General features: G+C 49.4%; 1 protein-coding gene across 1 annotated transcript in view; it reads right to left on the bottom strand.

Moving 5' to 3' along the window:
* SNX19 (sorting nexin 19) overlaps positions 1-21,704 on the bottom strand; it is a 264,785-nt gene that overhangs the window by 216,419 nt on the left and 26,662 nt on the right. The gene's annotated exons all lie outside the window — the stretch shown is intronic.

The raw sequence follows: 21,704 nt of genomic DNA, 5'->3' as shown, positions 1-21,704 counted from the left end.
GCAGCTGCTCGATGGCCTTCTTGGCTTTCTTACCCCTTGTGTACCCTCCTCCTCCTCCCCTACTTCTTTTGTCCTTATCCCTCCTAGCACACTTATTAGTACCTATGGGGGGAGAAAACCAGAGATTGAGTCAAAAACTGGAGCCAAGATAGGGGAGTCCACACTGATTGAGGTAGATCCTACCTGTATTTGGTGAACGTCCACGACCCTCCGACCTCCACAGACCAGGGCAAAGCCTCCGAATCCACCTGCAGAAGTGCACCAGTCAATCCGGTTTCACAAGCACTTTCCTTAACAGAAAACCCTCGTTTTCTGTTATCTGCTCCAGATTGAATGCCGCTCCTCTGGTGCTGCCTCTAAGGAGACCGCGGGCCGCGACTCTCCGGCTACTCCTCAACTCCAGCGACACAGCTCCCCAGCTCGTCAGACCAGGAGAGACGGGGAGAGTAAGAGCCACAGAAGCTGTGCTCGAACAGCTCGGACCGGAGCCTGCTCCGCCCCCGCCAAAACACATCAATCACAGTCTTACTGCCGGTACACCATGATATGAAGTGAAAAACCCAGACCGGAATCCTGCAGCTGCCGTGGAAAAAGAAAAAGAAACAGACACCCCCGCTGATGACAGCCCCTCCCCCCCCCCCCGGGGAAACCACCGGAGGAAAAATACGCCGCGGCCGAAACAACCGGCTAACCGGCAGACCCAGAGCCAGGAACCTGGGCCCGGGACGAGGCCACCGCCTCTGCCACTGCCACCACCGCCCAGGCAAGCGGAGCCGTGAAAGAGACCCCTAAGGAGGATCCAACCAAATCCAAAAAGATCCCCAGAAAGGGAGGAACAATTCCCTTTACTCCGTTTAACTTGTGTCCTCAGCGCATTATATTCCTCTTTCTCATAGCGCGTAGACAGAGCGGGTGGAACCTTCAGGCGCAGCAGCAGCTCAGCACGCTGCCGCCATGTTCTGGGATGATTCAGGGGAGGGTCTGGACACGGGGGAGGTTACTCCCCTGTCCTTTGTCCAGTTTCGCACCAAAGTGGGCGCCAACGGCTCACAGGACTGGTTTGAATTGGACTATGCATGGGGGCACCAAGTGTGCCCCTCATCATGACAGAGTGGTGCTGGCAAGCACACCCATCCTGCCCCAATACACTTAATCCTGTCTGGGAGGTGGTCACACCTCCCTGTGACAGGATGCCTATTGTTCTGCCTTCCCCTGCTCGAGCTTGACTCAGCAGCAGGAGGGCAGAATTGTGTCTCTGGTCGGCAGCAACCATTTTGCGCTGCCCAAGTCTGGAAGACTGGTACCGGGGACATGGAGAGCCTAACAAAAGGACTATTCTAGTGCTTGGAATCAAACCCCACACCGTTTATGGTATGGGGGTATGATTCCAACAAGTTTGATACTCAACATGATACGATTCATTGCAGTCAGTTTTGAGATGGTCATCTCATAATTACGCGGTGCCCCTCTATATGGTATACGGCTGCTTCACTTACAACCCAGGAGAGTGGACTCCATAGGCTGTAGGGGTGTCCTGCTCATGCAGGGGAAACCTCACACTTGGAACCAAGCACCCTGTCTTCAAGATTGCAAAAAACCTGCTATAGGGGTGACTTGTAGGTTTTAAGTGCAGTGACCCTAGATATAGGAAACCTATATCTTTAGTAAGTGGTGCTAGCACCAGCTTACACAGCCTGCAATGGCCGGCCCGTAGTTACAGTTGGAACGTTCTCCCTTGGGTGGCCTAATACATGCTTCAACCAATGGAGGACCTCTGGGATACCTATGCCCTGGGTACCTTAGTACCATATACAGGGGACATGTACGGGTACCTCAGTATCCAATCTGGGATGTACCTAAGTACTGAACATAACAATTTAATGGAGAAAGCAGAGAGACTGGGGTCTGATTAGCAGGATCCAAGTCAGACTAGTCAAAAGCAGCTTAGCACCAGGCAAGAAGTGGGGGAAACTATGCAGAAAGATCTTACCTTCCCACACAAAGTCACTTACGAAGTCAATTAAAAACATGGCTGTTTCCTAGATAACTGCATTACCCCACATCCTGGCAACAGAACCCAGAAATCTGTTGCACACTCAAGCGCAATCCTCAGCTTGCAACCCACAGATTGGGAACAACCCAACTAGCACCCTGCTTTCGATATGCAGGTAAGCCAAGAAGGGCTTACTTATGGTTAGCTGTGGCTTTATATAGTTATATACTGCATATATAACAGTTATGGCCCACGGTAATACTAAGACCCTAATTTGGAGCAGTCAGCAGTAAATTATAATGCATAACTCTTAATTTAGGATAATACATATCTGCTACGAGTCTTCTCCATCACCAGCACTCTACATACAAAAATCACACATCACCAAATCAACAGTCATGCAATAACTGAAGAGATCTGTCACACACAGCTGGACAATTCAGGTAACTTTAATATAGTAGAAACCAAAGCACCAAGACGGTTGAGGCAATAATCCTGCACCTGTCACTTCAAGTGGCTTCACAATCTATGGATGGTGCTAAAAGTCAGGAAGTGCACCCCTTTCCACTTCCTATTGGGTTCGACCCCAAAAACAATCACAAAAGAAAATGGAATCAGCACCCATCAGTTATAAATCTTAATTCAAGTTCATTAAAACATCAAGAGTCCATGGTGATTTGAAAAAAGCAGGTCCAGATTTTTCTTATGGTCACAACAATTTCTTTTTATTGATAATTATGTTCAGTTGTTAAAATCCAAAGAATTCATTTAGCCAACGCGTTTCGTCTCAGGAGAGACTTCTTCGGGGCTCAATATTGTATGCACGTTGTTTATTCATAGCAAGGAGAAACTCTAGGACACAAATATAGTGCCAAGAGAATCAACTTAATATGATGAGGATAATGCAGACGGTGGCATCAACCAGGCAGGGTGGCCAGCAGCAATAATTTCGACGTCCTCCACCGCAACTCCAAAGTATCTGTACACTGATGGCTTATTTACATCTCACAATGGCCATCGGATCTTGTATGATGGTAACAATAGCCACTCTTCTCCCTCCATGACCCCTCAGGACCACAACTATACACAAAATCTCAAATTGGCAATCAAGTGCTATGACCAGCTAAGCTGACTATATCATAAGAAATACCATAAAGAGACTTGCAGAGCTGCTCAAAGCTACCAGCATGCTGAAAACCATAAAACGGCATGTCTGTCTCTCACACTTCATCATCCATCACACTTCTACACAATAATCGCACTTTGGTGGCCATCGCGCATGACATGGAAACACTTCCCACATAGAATCACAGCGAAGACAACATCCTTCCAATAACTCACCCAACATGGTGCAGCGAGCTACACATGTAAGGCAAGGGTTTCAACGCCCAATATAGGAATAGTAAGTGCTATCTAAATGCTGCAATACAATACATTATTACATTGAATAATGCTAACTTTGGTTATGAAACAGCTAGAAAAATAATACACAACTAAATTTAGATGTTATTAAAAAGCTAACTCAATGGTGAAGTCAGACCGTTGATAAATATTACGCCAAATGTACTTTTAGAAAGTTACCTGTGTCTATAGCCTCTGAAGCCTCGTTTGCATTTGTTCTTTTACTTTTGCTAGCAAGTATTGAGCATTTGGATAGAAGTGAATGGGTGTAAAATGCCTTCCAGGAGCAAACAAAAGGCTGATCTGAATAAGCAGAGATTGAATTGAATTGAAATTGAAAGTAAATTATTAAAATGTGGGTAAACCACAAGGTGTCTACGCGCCAGCACTTAAAAGAATTACTGAGATGAAAATGAGAAAAAGAACCATACACACCATTACTGTTGAGAAAAGAGGTAGGTTTTTAGTTGCTTATGAAAAGCTGCAAAGAATTAAAATTCACAATATGGGTAGGTGGCAAATGCCAGAGATTGGCTGTTGCCACTGAAAAAGCACGGCCACACCATCTGGCCTTTCGAAAACTGGAAATGTTCACCTTCCTCATAGATGAAGATCTCAACTGTCTCTTAAGGATGCACCAATTAAAAGCAGTTCTCTGGGGCAAAGGTGCCTGATGATGGAGTGCCATATAGACCATGCAAAGAGCTTTAAAAGACACACGCTTCCTGACAGGTAGTCATTGAAGGGCGCTCAAACCATTCCTAACTAACAGATGTTTAGGGATATCCACTACCAACTGGGCTGCCGCATTTTGGAAGGCCTGTCATTTATTGAGTGAGGACTTGTTGGTATTTAAATATAGAGCATTGCAACAATCCAGGCGTGATGTAATAAGCGCTATACTGACTGCTATTCTCAGTTCAGCAGGAATCAAGGGGAAGAGCTTCTTCAAAATCTTGATAATGAAGAAGCAGGAGCTTACGGTCCTGTTGACCTAATCATCAAAGTAAGATTGTTATCAAAAAAGCAACCCTAGAATTTTGCCGCAGTCACTAGGGTGGGGAAGGGGGTGCACGTCTCAGGCCACCAACGCTCAGACCACACTCAGTTTTGCCCCCCAAAGTCCAAAACCTCAGTCTTTTCGACGTTAAGTTTCAGACAGTTCTCCTTTATCCAGACGCAAATTTCCATCATACAAGACTTGAACGTGTTTGCCACCAATGACATATTATCAGATAAAGATACAAATATGTGGGTGTCGTCTGCTCAGGACAACACCTGGAAGTCATAGGATGGCAGCAATTTCGCCAAAGGGGGCCACAGAGATTAAACAATGTGGGACTTAGGGAAGACCACTGTGGGACTCCACAAGGGAGCTGGAAAGGATCTGCCCTAAAGTTCCCTCAGCTGACTGTTTAGGTCCTGCTCAGTAGAATGAATCCCTGAGAGATCCAGAGCTGTATCCATCAGCCCCGCTTCACACGCCGAGGAAAACGTTAGCTGACACCGCGGCAAGCCCCTTTGTTAGAAATGGGGGTCTCAAGTTGGCAATGGCTGGCCACTGTCCAAGTAGGGACCCTTCTTCATAAGTCAGAGTAAGGAGGCTACACCCTTTGATAACCCCTGCTCAACCCTGTGGTAAAGTATCACGAGCAGCTAGGCTTATCTCAGAGGCAGTGTGTAAAGTAATTATGATCATACACAGTGAGGAACAGTACAAAGGGACACCACACAAGTAGTTATAAAAAATAAGCATCTTTATATATAGACTTAACATAAGACCAATAACGTTAAAAAGCCACAATACGGAAAAATATGATTATTCTTGAAATGCTGTAAAAATAGTTCAGAGTGTGCAAATAGGAGTTCAGTTCAAGGCAGTGGTCTCTGCGACCCTTTTACTCACAAAGTACCTGGATTTCGTAGCAAAACTAACAAAATGTCGCAAACGAGCTGTAGCGATAATTTTCCTCACGCAAGGTCGGCGATGGGTTGAATCCTTGCTGTAAGGGAGGATGATGAGCCGGTCTGCGGATGCGTGCGGGACAAAGCAGCAAACTTCTTTCTTCACGCTAGGCCAGCGAGGCGTTGAATCCTTGCCGCAAGAGGGAATGATGCGCTGGACCTGTACCATGTGCGACCCTGTTGCGTTGTGAAGAAATGGTGCTCGCGAGGGAGCGACGATCCGGGTGCGATGCGATGAAAATGGAGGACGCACGGCGCCCGCACTGTGATACCGTGATGCGAGGATCTTGATGCGAGGATCTGGGGTTAGCGAGCACTCGAAAAGTCAGCAAACGTGCGATGCGATGATCTTTGGTTTGCGAGCGCTCGGCTGCAGCAGCTCAATGATTTTTCTTAAGCTCTTCAGCTGCGGCGGCTCGCAAATGGGCGTTAGCGACGATTTCAGCACTCTCTTCTCTGTAGTAGAACTAGAGGCCCTGGAACTCACAGGGGCCCTCACCTGCAGATAGAAATCCTCGCTGGGAGAAATCAGGAGGCTGGTGAGGGAGTCAGGTGTGCCTGTGACTCCAGCAGGAAGCTAGATCTCTTCTAGCCCTTGGGTGATTGCTTTAGCAAAAATAAAAGTTCTCTCAAAGTCCTTTTCCCTCTTCTTCCAAGGTCAGGGGGAACTACAGCAGGGCAATCCAAGAAATAGCACACAAGGACAGTCCTCTCCTGCAGATTCCTTCAGTGAAACGGACAAAGGTTCTTATTGACATCCAGGAGCAATACAAAAGTCAGGGGTTTGGGCACAGATATTTATACCCCAAAAGTCTTTGTTCTCAAAAGTCTCTAGTCACTGAACCCAGCCAGAACCAGTTCTGCTCAGGCCTGGAGCACTTTGTTTACCAGGCTGCATCCTTCCTTTCAGAAAGAGGGGGTCTGCCATTAGACGCACAGTAGGAGGTGGAGCCAGCATTCACCTTGCCAGGCACAGCCCTATTCAGGTCAAGGAGCTACCCCTCCCCTATACTCAATGCAGATCTCTCTATTCAACCCAGGTCTGTCTCAGCCTCCTTTCCCCTCTAAACACAGACAGTCAATACACATAACAGCAGAGCACACTTGAAGGCTTAGGCAAGAAAAGACCTACTTTCTAAAAGTGGTATTTTCAAACCCAGAATATTAAAACCAACTTTGCTAAAAGATGTATTTTATTATTCTGAGTTCAGGCATACTAAACTCGAATTTCTACCATGTTCCCTGAGTCAGTTAGGACTATAAGATGTAATAGTCAGACTGCCCATTCTAGCCTATCGAGAACAGATAGCCTTGCAGCAGTTAGAAACAAAATGGAGTGTAATTCACTACCAGGACATGCTACACATATCAAACCATGTCCTACCTTACACACACACACAATGCACCTACCATAGGGGTGACTGACATGATGCCAAGGGAAGGTTCAGGGGCTGAGAATTGTGGGCACTTCACAGCCAAGATGGCAGTTCTGGACTGCACACAGACACTGCAGTGGCAAGTCTGAGGTACCATTTACAAGCTGCTTCTGTGGGATGCGCAAACCAGCTCTGCAGGCCCACCGGCAGCATTTGGGTTACCAGCCCTCGGCACACACAGGCCACACTACTAGGGACTAACAGGTAACCCAAATAAGCCAATCAGGGATATACCAATTCACAGTTATATTTACACAGTGAGCATTCACGCTGTGGCACTGAATGGCAGTGGCACAGCGCCCAGAGCATCTAATACCAGCAAAAACAGAGGAGACAACAGCGAAACATGGAAGGGAGACCCAAGCCAATGTTGCTAGGTCTAACACCCTTCCTTTGTCTCCCCAGCTAGGCAGCCTCCAGCCTCCAATCACGGTGAGGCTATTTTTGACAATAAAGTGTCAATTCCTGCTGGAGTGACAAATCCTACTTTACAAGTCTGGTGGGGTTTTACACATAACACTTGGGGCACGCTTCAAGGAGGTAGAAGAGGATGCCAAACATTTCTTCTATATCCACAGTCTGTTGCTAGGAAAACCCTGTTGTATTGTCTCTAGGATTATTGGGGGTACAGTGGTGGTTTCAAACTGAATTTTTTTTTTGTAAAATTTTTATTTATGCAAGATTTGAAGTAGAAAAGTGAGGAAGAGCAAGAAGAAGAAGAGAGAGAGTGAGAATAAAGTAAAGGAACAAGCGACAATCCGCCACAAATCCCCACACAGGGGGTGCTGAAAACATTGCTGTAGAAACCAAAGTCCTGTACCAGAGGATGGCACACTTTGCTGTTAGACGCCCATGGTAATGTCCTTATTCGCCAACCAGCACCGATTGGGGGGTGCGTCAACTCCGTAGCAGGTGACCATAATTTCACAAGGGGAGGGGGGGTCCCCAACCAGAATCACAGTTATACAGGAGTGCCACGCAGGTCATCTCCACATGCAAGTATGTCGCAACTAAGAATAAACAACAACCCCACCCCAACACCCCTCAACTCCTCCAACCCCCCACCCCCCACCCTTCCCCCGGTGGCGGCGACCAGCATCCATTCATCACAACGTCATACATGTAAGCGGTTAAATTTGAAAGAGGTGTAATGCACGAAGCGCTGAAGGGCAGACCGCAGAAGGTAGACCTCGAGATAAGAATCTAACCAAGGGACCCCAGGTAAACATGAAATTTTTAAAATTCCCCAAAAATATATCTGACATTCTCTCCATACTCAACAGTCGCCACAATCGCGCGTGCCACAGCGAGATGGCCGGTGCAGATGGGTTCTTCCAGGCGGCTGCCAAGGTCAACTTGGCCGCCCCTAAACACAGCCATACCATGCGTTTATCAGCTTTAGTCTGGTGTTCCAGCAACGGGTCCCTAAGTCCCAATAGCACATATTCTATTGAATTTGGAATCGGGTAACTCAGCACATCCTTAATGTGGGACAGGATCTCGGACCAAAAAGGTCGGATGGTGGGGCAATCCCACCAAATGTGGCGGAAGTCACCCAACATACCGCAGCCCCGCCAGCACCTATCCGAGGTAGTCGGAAAGATCCGATGTAACTTAGATGGGTATAGATACCAGTCAAACAGAAGCTTAAAGTGAGCCTCCCTGAGATCTGTGGAATGATTATGTGCAGCCACATCCCGCCAGAGGCACCTCCACTCGTCAGAAATGTCCCTACCAAGGGTAGCCTCCCAGTGGTCCATGTAACGAGGGCGGGGGGAAACCGCGGTATCCAGTAACATCCCATAAATGAAGGAAATCGTTCCCTTCATCGTGGACGTGCGGAGAATAAAAGCCTCAAATTTCGTCAGTGGTCTAGTAGCGGCGTTCCCCACCGCCGTTGATGTCGCCCAGTGTAAGAGTTGAAGGTGTCGAAAGCGTTCAGTGGGCGGAACCCCATAATCTCGCATACAATTCTGAAAGGTGAGAGGTGTCGCCCCATGAAACAGGTGAGTAAGGGCTCGGCAACCACCCTCCCTCCAAACGTCAAAGGGTCCGTCATTCAAGGCTGGAGTGAAGGCCGGGTTGAAATGAATAGGGATAAATGGAGATGGGAAGGTAGTCCACCGGTCATCACCACTGAGTGTGTCCCAGACCTTTAACACCGTGCTGGTCGGAGTGCTAATATATGCATTCCTGGGTCGGTCAGCCTTGGGTTTCCAGGCCAGATCCCAAATGGATCTTCCGGCCACACACCGATCCATATGGAGCCAATGCTTTTCCGAAAGCTGTTGGGACCATTCCACCAGTATCCTCAATTGTGCCGCTTTATAGTACATGTGCACGTCCGGGAACCCCACTCCCCCCTCCGTTCGCGGACGGCGAAGCACTGCATAGGAAAGGCGTGCCCGGCCTCCTTGCCATACATACTTCAACATCAGAGTCTTAAGCCGACGGAAATAGTCTAACTCCACCGGTATGGGCAGCGCCTGGAAGAGATACAGAAGCTTCGGAAGGAGGACCATCTTGAGTGCGTGAATCCTACCCAGCCAAGAAATGTACTTCGGCTTCCACCTCTCAAGGTCTGCGCGTATCGCCGTCAACATCGGTGGAAAGTTGGCCGAAAATAGGGTGCCTAGGGTAGATGTCAGACGCACTCCCAGATACAGCAAGGAGGAAGTCGACCACGACAGGGGAGTAAGCGCTCGAAGTCGGAGCACCTCCTCGGGAGGAAGAGTCAAATTCAGAATATACGATTTGGCGAGGTTAACTTTGAAACCTGCCGCCATCTCAAAGTCAGAGAGCACCGCATGGACATAGGGCAGCGATAGCGCCGGATCTCTGAGCGAGAGTAGCACGTCATCCGCGAATAGCGAAATCTTATGTTGTTCACCCGAGAAGGGGAGGCCCAAGATATGTTCGTTCTCCCGAATCGCAAGAGCCAATGGTTCAATACTTAAAGCAAAGAGGAGTGGGGAGAGAGGACATCCCTGACGTGTTCCTCGCGAGTGACTGAAGCGCCCGGATCTATGGCCATTAACCATCACCCTAGACGTAGGAGTACTGTAATTAGCCTCAATCATTCTGATAAAGTGGGGTGAAAACCCAAAGGCCTCCAGGGTGCGATGTAGAAAACCCCAGTCAACGCGGTCAAAGGCTTTCTCCGCGTCGAGCCCCAATAACACCGCCGGGATATGGAATCTATTAGCCTTCTCGATCAGATGGATCACGCGTCTCAAGTTGTCATGAGTTTGCCGTCCTGTTATAAACCCGGACTGGTCCGGGTGCACCAGGGCCGGCATCAAGTCCTGCAGCCTCCCTGCGAATATAGATGAATATAACTTAGCGTCCAGGTTGAGGAGCGCTATCGGGCGATAAGAAGCGCACTTGGTATGATCTTTCCCCGGTTTGGGGAGAACGGTGATCAAGGCTTCGGCCATAGTCTCAGACGTTCTTCCCTCCGACGCCATGGTGTTAAAGAGGGAGACCAGATAGTCGCAGAGGTCCGACGCAAACGTCTTGTAAAACAGGGCAGTGTAGCCGTCTGGGCCCGGGGCCTTGTGAAGTTTCAAAGCCTTGATGGCGTCCAGTACTTCCTCTCTAGTGATGGGGGAACACAGCAAGTCATTCCATTCTCTGGAGACCTGAGGTATCGGGAGACCATTAAAAAAAGCGGACTGAGCCTCTGGGTCAAGGGAGTCGCCTGAATAGAGATCAGCGTAAAAGCGGCCAAAAAGAGCCGCCTTGTCTGCATCATTGTGCCGCACAGAACCCGCGTGGTCCCTTATGCCCCCAATGTAGTCCTTCTCGCGCTTATCGCGAAGTTGCCGGGCCAAGTGCCGCCCCACCTTGTTCCCTTGAGAGTAGGAGACGCGTCGGAGGCGTAGGAGGGTGAACTCAGCCCGGTTGTTATAGTGGGCCCTCAATTTCCCTCTTACCGTCGTCAGCGGTCGGAGGGTCACCCTTGACGGGTTTGATTTATGCGCCTGTTCCAAAAGAGCAAGCTCCGCTTCCAGGGCCTCACTCTCCTCCCTCCGAAGCCTATTGAGGTTGGCATTAAGGGCGAGGCAGGTGCCCCGCAAGGAGGCCTTGCATGCATCCCAAGTGACATATACCGAGGTATCAGAAGGCGGGTTAAGTGCCATGAAGTCTCCTATAGCCTTCCGCAGCTCCTTACAAGACACCTCATCCCGTATCAACGCCGCCGGGAAGTACCACTTCCGCCAACCGTCCCCTCCAACATGCCACTGCACCCCAAGAACCACCAGGCTATGGTCAGATACCGAGATCGGAAAAACACTGGATAATCGGACATCTCCCCTAAGAGCTTGACTAACAAAAACATGATCTATACGGGAGTAAGAACGATGGACAGAGGAAAAAAATGTATAGTCCCTAGTATGCGGGTGTAAGAAACGCCAGCTGTCCACCAGCCCCAAAGCCTCTATTTGTCGTTGCGTTTCATCCGAAAAAAAACCTGAGTCTGCCCTGCGTGCTCCCGAACTGTCCATGTCTCTGTCCCACACCATGTTAAAGTCCCCCAAGAGGAACAAGTGCCCCTCCACGAAGTGTCCTACCTTGTCCAGCAACTCCTGCAAAAACCCATTCTGTCCAGCATTAGGGGCATACACAACCACAAACGTACACTGTCGACCATACAATGACCCCTTCACCATTAGCCAACAACCCTCCTTGTCACCGCTCACCCCCAGAGGCTGAAAGTGAAGGGACGCTCTGAACAGGAGGGCCACCCCCCTATGTTTGGTGGATGCTGACGCCCTATAAATGAGGGGGAATTGTTTGTGTCGAAGTCTAAGTTCATCCTTCCTAGCTAAGTGGGTTTCCTGGAGGGCCACCACATCCAGATGGTGATCCAACAGGTACTTCCAGAGCTTTTGGCGCTTCTGCGGGGAGTTGAGACCTTTCACATTCCAGGTTCCTACACTAATAGGCATAGGGATGATGGGAGTCTCTGCTCTGCAAGCCTATCAGCGTGATCCGCTCCCACTCCCCGATCAGTGTCACCACTACTCCACATGCACCCAGGCCAGGCCCATCTCCAAGCATCCCCCACCAGCCCCCCCTCCACCCCTCTCCCCCCATCAGATCCGCACTCCCAAGCCTCACAGAGCCAGGCACGCATGACGTCCCGCAAAGCAGTCCACACTGATGACATCCGGGTAGAAACACCAATACAGGTGACCAGGCCAATGTCCCTCCCCGGGAAATAGCACACCGCCCATTCAATAGTTCCAGGTCTCCCATCACCAAGCAGCCAGTAATGATTAAGTAACCCGCAGTGAGGCATAAGGCAGAGATCGCTCCAAAGAGAGGGCCCCTGCAACAGACGCTAAGGAAGAACACCTCCCGGGCCAACGGTACATCGCACACACAGCTTTCGGACGCCACCACCGTCCCATCCCCCCCCACCCCAAACCCCAACACCCCCCCCCGCATCCCCCTTCCCCAGGACCTCCCACCCCCCGCCCCTCACCCATAAACAGAGCAACAATAGAAAATAACGGAAAGCACTGAACCTGTACAAAGTCCTCAACAGTTCACAGTTCGCAGGAACCCTTCCGGACTGGGAATGGGGAGGGGGCACCAACTTGGTGACCCCCAGGGCCACGGTCCGGGGTGTCTTCTCCAAAAGTAGAAACGCCCCCCCGGGACCTTAGGGCCAGAGCCCCTCCGGCGCCAAACTGCCATAGATCCGGGTTCACGCTGCTCCAGAGCCTTGCTGAGAATCAGCTAACGTGGCGGAGGCCACTGACGCCACCACATCGCCACGTTCTTGCATGCTAGCAGCGCTGTCCGGCCGCCGCCGGCTCGGGGACGCACCAACTCTATGCCAAGATGACGACCGATGCCGTCTCCCCGATGCGGAGGTACGCGCCTCCTGGGAAGGAGGGATGTCGTCCAGGCCCAGCAGGTCCTTAGCCGCCTGAAGAGAGCAAATCTGCTCCAGCCGGTTCTGCCAGCGGAATATGATACGGAAGGGGTGCCCCCACGAATAGGAGATGTTGCGTTCTCGCAGAAAGGCAGTCACCGGGCGGAATTCCCTTCTCTTCTGAAGTGTCGATGCCGCCAGATCCTGGTAAAGCTGTGGACGATGGTCCCTAAAGTGCAAGGAGGAGATGGCTCTGGCCTTCCGCAGGATGCGCTCCTTCACCTGAAAGTCGTGCACACAAACGAGGATGTCCGGAGGGGGCCCCCCTCCTCTCCTAGGCAAACCGACTCTATGCACCCTATCCATTCTTATGTCCTGCACATCCTCCTCGTCCAAGATCTGTAAGAACAGGGCCTGCACATAGCCACGCAGATCCCCATCTTCACCCTCCCAAGGGACCGCACGAATTCGGATGTTGTTCCTCCGTGACCGGTTCTCCAAATCCTCAGAGTGGGCCTGCAGATCCAGATTCTGTTCAGTGAGGCGGATGATGTCCTGCTGAAGCTGGTGCACGTCGTTTGCCACACTCAAATCATGGTCTTCCAGCGTTGCCACCCGTTCGCCGATGCCATCTACATCTCTCCGTACCTCACGTAAGTCCGACGCCAATTGAGCACGGAGCTCCGATATGTCCTCCTTGATGGAGGCGAATAGCTCAGCCATAAAGGCCTTGGTGGCGGGCGCCTCATCGTCCGACTGCCTAGACGATCCACTTGCCCCGGGAGAGGCCGGCTGTTGCGAGGATTTAGAGGTGCCATCTTTCCCCGGCTTCCCCTTACGCAGTGCGTTGGACATCCTGGAACTCCGGTAGTGGCGCGGGTCAAGGCAGTCCCCCTCACTCCAGGAACCAAAGGCGGAACACCGTGATGGGGTCTCCGGAACAGCGAGATACACCGCACCTCCCTTCAGCCAGGCCGCCCAGGGGTATGGCCTCCTCCTCGCCGCCCGGGAGACCAACAGAGTCCTCTCCGCAGGTGGGCCCCCTCACCAAAGCTCCTCCGAGGTGCTCTCCACACCAGGCAACGGGGGCGGGGGGAATCAGGCTCCACAGGACCCCGGTGTCAGAGCAAAGAAGAGGTGTCCAGCGCGGTTCAGGGCCTCATCCAAGAGCTAGCCCAGGTCTCAGAGGAGCGGGGGAGGTCAGAGTATCCTGTCCGACCCAGCTGAGTCACGATGCAGGCAGCAGTCCCCCAGTAAAGATGGCGTTGATGGAGCTTCCCGCCAAGAGGTGCCCCGGCAATAGTCAATGCTGCAGCTCAAGGGCGCAGGGCGCAGACAGCTCGGTTTCAGGCCACCGCCACTGCTGCTCGGGGGTCACCAGCCCGAATCCCCCGGCTCCGGCAGCTCCCCTCCGCACTCCCTCCGAGAGCCACGGTCCACCTCAAGCCGGAAGCCCAGAACAGATCAGCCGCCCGGGCCGTGAAGCGACGCAAGCAGCAGGCCTCAGTGTCTCTCTGGCCGTTAGAACCCCCGGTCTCCGTCTCCCAGCTCCCCCGGGGCACCCAACTCCTGCAGCTCGGCCTCAGATGGCAGGAGACCTGACCAGAAGCCCCTGTGGTCGCCGTGGCCCCCTCACCGCCAGGTTCCGCAGCGTCGCCAATTCAAGGCCAGGGTCCGTCTCCCAGTAGGCCGGCGCTCTACAGTCCGGGGGCCGCTACCCCCGTAACGCGGTGCTCAGGGCAGCAGACAGCACCGGGGCGCACCCCACCGCAGCAGGGCCGATCCCCCCGCCAGTAGCCGCGTGAAATGCCTCCTGCGCAGGCCACGAAAGGCCGCGCCCAGCCTCTCTCCTCACCCCGATAGTCCGAGGCGCTCTCCCCTCTCAGGCGGCCAGGCTCACCAGCTCTCTGCCTCCAATCGCTGCCAAGTGGCCCGGGCCGCCGAAGCACCTCCGCTGATGCGCTGTCGAGCCCGCAGGTAACAGAGGGGGCCGGGGCGGCTCGCAAAGCCGCGGCTCCGCTCCTCGTCCAGAGCGGGCGTCACCACAGTCGCGGGCCCGCCTCCTCCTCACGCAAGGCCGGCGGCTACAGGACCGAGATTCGCCTCTCCTCCCCCGGCCGAAGCAAGTCGACTGCAGCTCCACCGGCAGCGCCGGACCGCACCACCTGCTGTCAGCGGCCTCCGCTAGCCCTTCGAGGCTGGTCAGCGCCCCGGGGACAACGCTAAGCAATGCTAAGAAGGTCAGGCGCCGGAGGGACCCGAAAGTGCGTCTCACTCCGACGCCATCTTGGCCACGCCCCTCAAACTGAATTTTAATGCTAGATTTGGGAGGACACTAGGATTTCCACAGTACACTGCCCATACTCCCCTAGCCCTCAAGCCCACGTTTAGTGTGGCCAAAGACTTTCACCATCTTGAAAATGCCCAAAGTGAGAACGGTTGGCCCCAGGAACTTTGACTCCATTGGTAGGAGTGTGCCCAGGAATCACGAGCTTGAGACAAGCATTAATGTGACACATCCAGGAACCCACTTCAGAACACTCCTGGACCAGAAGAAAATCACAAGTGGACTGAACATGTTGTCTGCGACCTAAGAAGAGCCCTAAAGGACTGAACCTGTTCTCCTTTGGACAAAGATGTGGACTCCAATTGTAATAATGTTGGTCTTCTTTTAAAACCAGAGGGGCACAACAAGAGGCCTTCTCATAGCACTGCCCAGCTGCCCAGGCATCTGGGCCTTGACCGGACACTGCTGTTTGGCAACTGCTTGACACCCTGTGAGTCTCTAAGTACTTCCCGTGCGGTCCTGGGGTGCTTTAGAAATGTACTCCTGAGGTGGATAGGGACTTAAAGGACTAAAGCAGAGGTTCCCAAACTGTGCGCCGCGGCACCCTGGTGCACCATCAATACTAGCCTGGGGCACCACGAGCCTTAATGGGAATTTAGTGCTTTGAGGTTTGAAGGGGTTATTGAGGCGCGTGCATGACTGAAATGAAATGGCACAGCAACAGTTCTGAGATGGCAGCAACACAAAACTCATAATACTACCACAGGAAAGGACTGAGTGCCTGGAGCCGGCACACATAATCTGAATTCTAGGACTGGGAAAATCGCTCAGTCGTCTGCTCATCCGACGAAGCCACACGCATAGAAGCTGCTCATACACTTGCGAAGACAGTGACACTGCAGTACAGAAGATACCACAGCAGTGGTGTGCAAAGCACAGGCGGGCCCTCATCTCACGGCGCCAGTTGAAAGGAAGACATTGACCCTTGCCACATACCCTTCAGGCATCAGTGTAAGTAAGAAACTAAATCAGCCTGTGAACATAGCTGTATTCTTCACAGCTATAAAGTAGCTGCTTTGACGGCTTTGCTAGCAGGAACAGCTGCTCAGTTTAAGCCTTTAGGAGTAATTTTTATGTCAAAAGGCTTGAGTCACTTGTCTTATGAGGTCATTTAAATTCCGGTAACAAATGTTTGTAGGATAAAAAGGCAACATAGGACACTGAAACTTTGCTTCAATAACAGAAATAAGGAAGTGCGAGCTCTTTGAGGTGTGCACACAAGGTAGAGTTCAGGCAGAGTATAAATGCATTTCAATTGGGGCCAAGCAGAGAGTGGTCATATTTTACTCAAAGGCTACTAGCCTGTCTGGCGCACAGTAAGTAGAAGAAACTTTTTTTTTGTTGCAGTTTTAGTTTTTATTTTATATAGCGCGAACTCCACCCGAACATATTGTAGTACTTTACATGTGCACCAGTTGCGCTAAACAAGGATACATTCATTTTTTGATAGGCACAGGGATATTAAGTGATATGCCCAGGTAAGGAATGGAATATTGCTGTGCCTCCTTCAAACGTAATGCAATAACTATACTTTCCGTCAGCACGTAGTGATGGCACGACTCTGGTCAATCAGAGCAGCCAGTATTCAAATATGCCTCATAACCAATTGAGCGTACCGCAGTACCTTAACTGAGAAGACCACATTCCCAGGCGTACAAATAGAACATAATGAGGACATATACGAGACCACTTACAGATGGGCCATACGCTGAGTCAAGGTATGTGTGCAGCCACCTTTTACTTTCCAACTACTACTTGCTACATCACCCAGCGCTCATTCACCCAGACACTCGATGCACACTTCACCCAACACATGGACAGTGCTGGTGCTGTTGGGGTAATCGCTGCCAGACAGTCGTGGATAGGACCACATCAGCTATCTTAGGCTGTTTGAAAGACTTTTCAAATGTACAAATACAATTGTCAGACTCGCCGAATCCAACATAAACGGCATGTAAAGGATCAAACAAAATCTTTGTAATTTCTCTACCGAGCACAAATACATCTATCAATCTATCTAACCTACCCTCCCTTTCAGACACTACGACTAATAGGATGACATCCATGAATATAATACCTTCATCCGCCTCATCTCAATAATTTTCAGGGAGAAAAATGTAAGTCTCTGGAGGCCGGGCTTACACAACCCCCCTCCCCCCCCCCCCACCCACCCACCAAAAAAAAGTAACGTAATGGGGAGCCACGGCCAACGGCCAATGAGTCTAGGGAGCTGCTAGTCTAAAAAGTTTGGGAACCACTGGACTAAAGGTAGAAGGTACATTCCTTGACCAGGGCGAACCTGGTAGGTGTATCTGACCTCTGCTCCATCGGAGTCAGCATCAAATTGCACCAGTGACCATTGACTATCACTGGCACTTTATGCATTGTGGCACTATTACGACTTAACATTTTAAAAAATCATATCTGCAGTTCCCTTTGATTTTTGACATTTTTATATAATTTTATTTAATAAATTGTATGCTGTTTGTCGAATCCAGTTTGGGATTTCTTTGATTGTATTGCACTTCAACTTTCTTACTATTTTGGTAAATTCTTTACAGATTAACTTAAGTGAAGCCGGTCTGCGTTGTGCCATAGATACCAGTGGGTTGAGCTCAGACTCATTTAGTGAATTTAAGGGTTCACCTTGACATGGGGTGAGATTATTCATTGAAGTGGGTAGTCATACTCCACAAATAATAATCACATTTCTTACAGAGGCATAGTAGCAATAATAGTATTTTTAAACAAAATTGACTCTTCTGGTAGTAAACCCAAACATTTAAACTGGTATGGATCGTGGTGCTCAACTATTTGGACCTACTGCAGAGGTCGACTTCCTACACTGATCCTAGTTGCAGGTGGTACGGAGGTTAAATACACTGAGTCATATGGAGCACCCTGGTGTGCAGGAAGAGCTTCACAAACAAAAGATTCTTGAGTTTGGGCCTGGAGTGGGGTGGATTGCTACAGAGGAACAGGCAGTGGCAAAGTTAGAAAGCTGGGTAGTGGTGTATGCTACAAGCTTTATACAACTGCAAAATGTGACTTCAGTGCACTGCTGTTAAGCATTTTGGCTGTTGCATGCAAATCCCAGTTCCAACGGATTCAGTCTATCAGGGGCTCTAGAGACCACCTACTTAGAAAATAAGCCAAGCAAATGATAACCTTAATTGTTCTATGTACCTGTCATCTCTCTGACTACTCATGGTAATATACATTCTGATTAAGGAAAGATGTTGAGGTTGCATATGGAATCATTTCAGACAGTTCAGTGTCCACTTTTTTTGCACAGTGCATGCCAGCACAGACTTGGAGTGTGAGCCTGATCCGAGATACTATACACTAAAAAGGTAAATGACAGTATCGGTAGCGGCAAAAGCACATCATTTGTTGGGATAGACAAGTGTGATGACGCTTCAGGATAATATTGCTAGACAATACCCATGCTAATTAGGCTCTTTGGAGGACTTCTGGTAGCAGAAAAACTAGAAACTGAAGCATATGTAGGTAACAGATAGCAGAACGTTTGATAAAAAAACAAATTGGTGCAATGTTTATTACCTTTTAATATGACTATGTTGTTTTAACAATTGTTTTTATATTTCTTACTATGCAAGAAACTAAAAAACACTGTCATACCAAGTTATGATAACCTGTGCAAATCTTAACTCATATGTGCCAAACGCTTCTCATGACATCTTCACTGATGATATTCATAAGAACACTTTATGAACAGGACAATGCATCATATAGATCAGGGGTACTCATAGAATGGCCCGCAGGCCGCCAGCGGTCCGGCAAGCCTTCCTTGGCGGCCCATGGACCTTGCAGACATTGTACCCGTGATTTTTTTTTTATGTTAAAGAGTGTCACCAAACAACGCCACAGCAGCGCGACTGTGAGGCACTCTGCTCTATGGGGGCCGGGCGATTCACAAGCAAGCCTCATTAACAAGTAAATGGTCTTTTAAAGACCTGTGAAGTACTCGATGCGGCTGTGTGTGTGCCTGGGAAGCTGGGGAGAGGTGACAGAGGGTGAGGTGACAGAGGGTGACAGACAGAGGGCGATAGACAGAGGGAGACGGAGGGAGGAAGAAAGAGGGAGGGAGACAGAGCGAGGGAGACAGAGACAGACAGAGGGAGACAGACAGAGAGGGAGACAGAGAGAGAGAGATAGGGAGAGGGAGACAGATAGACGAGACAGAGGGAGAGAGAGAGGGAGGGAGACAGAGGGAGGAGGGCGACAGAGGGAGGGAGACAGATAGAGGGAGACGGAGGGAGGGAGACAGACAGAGGGAGACAGTTGGAGACAGACAGAGGGAGGGAGAGGGAGGGAGACAGAGAGAGAGGGAAACAGAGGGATACAGAGAGAGGGAGACAGACAGAGTGAGTTAGATAGAGAGAGGGAGAGAGAGAGAGAGGGAGAGAGGGAGAGAAAGAGAGAGGGAAACAGAGAGCGGTAGGGAGGGAGAGAGAGATAGAGAGGGGGAGGGAGGGAGGGAGAGAGAGAGAGAGAGAGAGAGAGAGAGAGAGAGAGAGAGAGAGAGAGAGAAAGAAAGAGAGAGAGAGAGAGAGAGAGAGAGAGAGAGAGAGAGAGAGAGAGAGAGAGAGAGAGAGAAAGATGTGTGTATGCCAAGTCTGGTGGCTCAGTGGTCGAAGGCGTCAGCTGCAGGGACCTGTGTTCAACCTCATGGTCACAGTTTTTTTTTGTTCTAGCCCCGCCCACCTCCCGCACTGACCCCGCTCCCACCGGGGTGGCCCTCAGCCACAAACCACACTGTAAATGTGGCCAAGAAAGAAAGTTTGTGAGTACCCATGATATAGATTATGTATACTAGCTCTTGTATGTGCATTATCCACTGCACATTGCCCTCTTCCAACCCTCATGTACAGATAACACACTAGGCACGGCCTGTGGCTGAACACAGGTTCTGCCTTTCGGCCAGTCAATGTCCCTACACTCTATCATCAGGTTTGCACGCCAGGTGAGCCTTTAGCTACAGCCCCATTACACATGAGCGGGTGAGCACAGAGATGCTCTTCAGTCGAAATGTTGAAATAACCCACTGTAAAATGCCATCGACTGAGTTTAGCTTTCCCATTAGTTTCTCAAAATCTTCAAAATACATAATATCCACAGAACTGATGCTGCATGTTCTCTTCAGTCCTGCATAGTGTGGACTAGGTGCTCGGTATGGCCTTTGGTTACAACATGAGACAATTGCCTATTGCATCCAAAGCTGAGGTCATATGTGTTCACATCAAAGGTGTCATCAATAACGCTGCAAACCTTATTTAGATGTCATCAGTGACGTCATATGAGGTCAGGAGCAGTTCATGGCAGATTTGCGAATTCTACTTTTTGCTGTTTTAAATGGCCCTATTTTCGGTTTTGCATGGTAATTGTAATACCACTTAAAATACATATTTTTAACAGGAATAGGATTTTATTATGCCATCATTTCCTTACCCATATCTACCACTCCGTGCATAAATGATAGCACTGATTGTATTTTTTTATAACAGACTTTGATTTTATACCAGGAAAATATGATTTGTAGAAAACCTGGAATATATTGATTGGCTGTGAATACATTCCTATCACTAACCAAGGCACGTTATTTTAATTATAAGTTAGTAATTCTTTGAACTGCACTCAGAAAGCTAGGGTAACAGACCCTTGTATTTGCACTCTTTGAAGCTGGAAAATGCTATGACATAACTGGGAATTTATTTTTAAGTAACCTATGCCCAGTGAGAATGAAACTCAGTCCTGAAAAGAAAAAAATTTAAAAAATAGTTTTGTCCCAGCAAGCTTCTATTTTTGAAAGCTGTATGTGACCCTTTTTTGATTTGGATATCTAGAGTAGCTCTTCGTCGCTTGTATTTAAAAAGTGCAATAGTGAATGTACAGATCCTACATAAGACAGCAGATACAGACTTTCAATTTTAACATGAACAGCATAACAAGCATTGGCAAAGCCAAGAGGTCTAGCCTATAAGACCTATTGGCATAATGTTTGGCCAACATGTACACTTTTTTTTTTTTTTAATCCTCATATTGCGAAAAAACTTTATGTATATGGAAAAATTTGGATTCTGCCTCTCAGGCTTTTGTACTGTCACTGCCCCATGTTCTCTCTTGTTCCGGGAGTTTTCCCTTGTCTTGCTTGGTCAGAGGAGTTCCTTTTTCCATTTACATTTAAACATATCTGTAATCGAAAGGAGGGGAGCTAGCCACCTTGGCTACTCTATGAGTATCATACTCATTTAACCAGATTATGCTTTCACTTTAATCATAGGACAGTGTGTTCTTCAGAGGTCAGATATTTTTCCATAATTTCCCAATATTTAAACCTCTTGCTAGTTTTTCCCCTTCTGTCTAGTTTATTTATCTTAATAGCTGAGTTCATCCACTCTCCATGTATCGGAGGGGATGGGCCAATCCACTTAATGCAGATCTCTCTTCTAGCGATCACCATTAATACAAAAAGAAGCTTTGCTTCCATTACCGTTAGTTTAACATTCTCTGTTGTGTTATCAATACCAAAGAGAATAAGGGTTGTACTTGTTCTTAAGGATGGGCAACTCCAGAACATATGGACGTCATCTGCCTTTTCTTCTCCACATTTAGGGCATTTTTTGATACCTGCGTTTTTGAATTTTGAAAGTT

This window comes from Lissotriton helveticus, chromosome 3_1, assembly GCF_964261635.1.
Source record: "Lissotriton helveticus chromosome 3_1, aLisHel1.1, whole genome shotgun sequence".
NCBI classification, from domain to species: Eukaryota; Metazoa; Chordata; class Amphibia; order Caudata; family Salamandridae; genus Lissotriton; species Lissotriton helveticus.
This window is presented reverse-complemented; position numbering and strand designations above follow the sequence as displayed.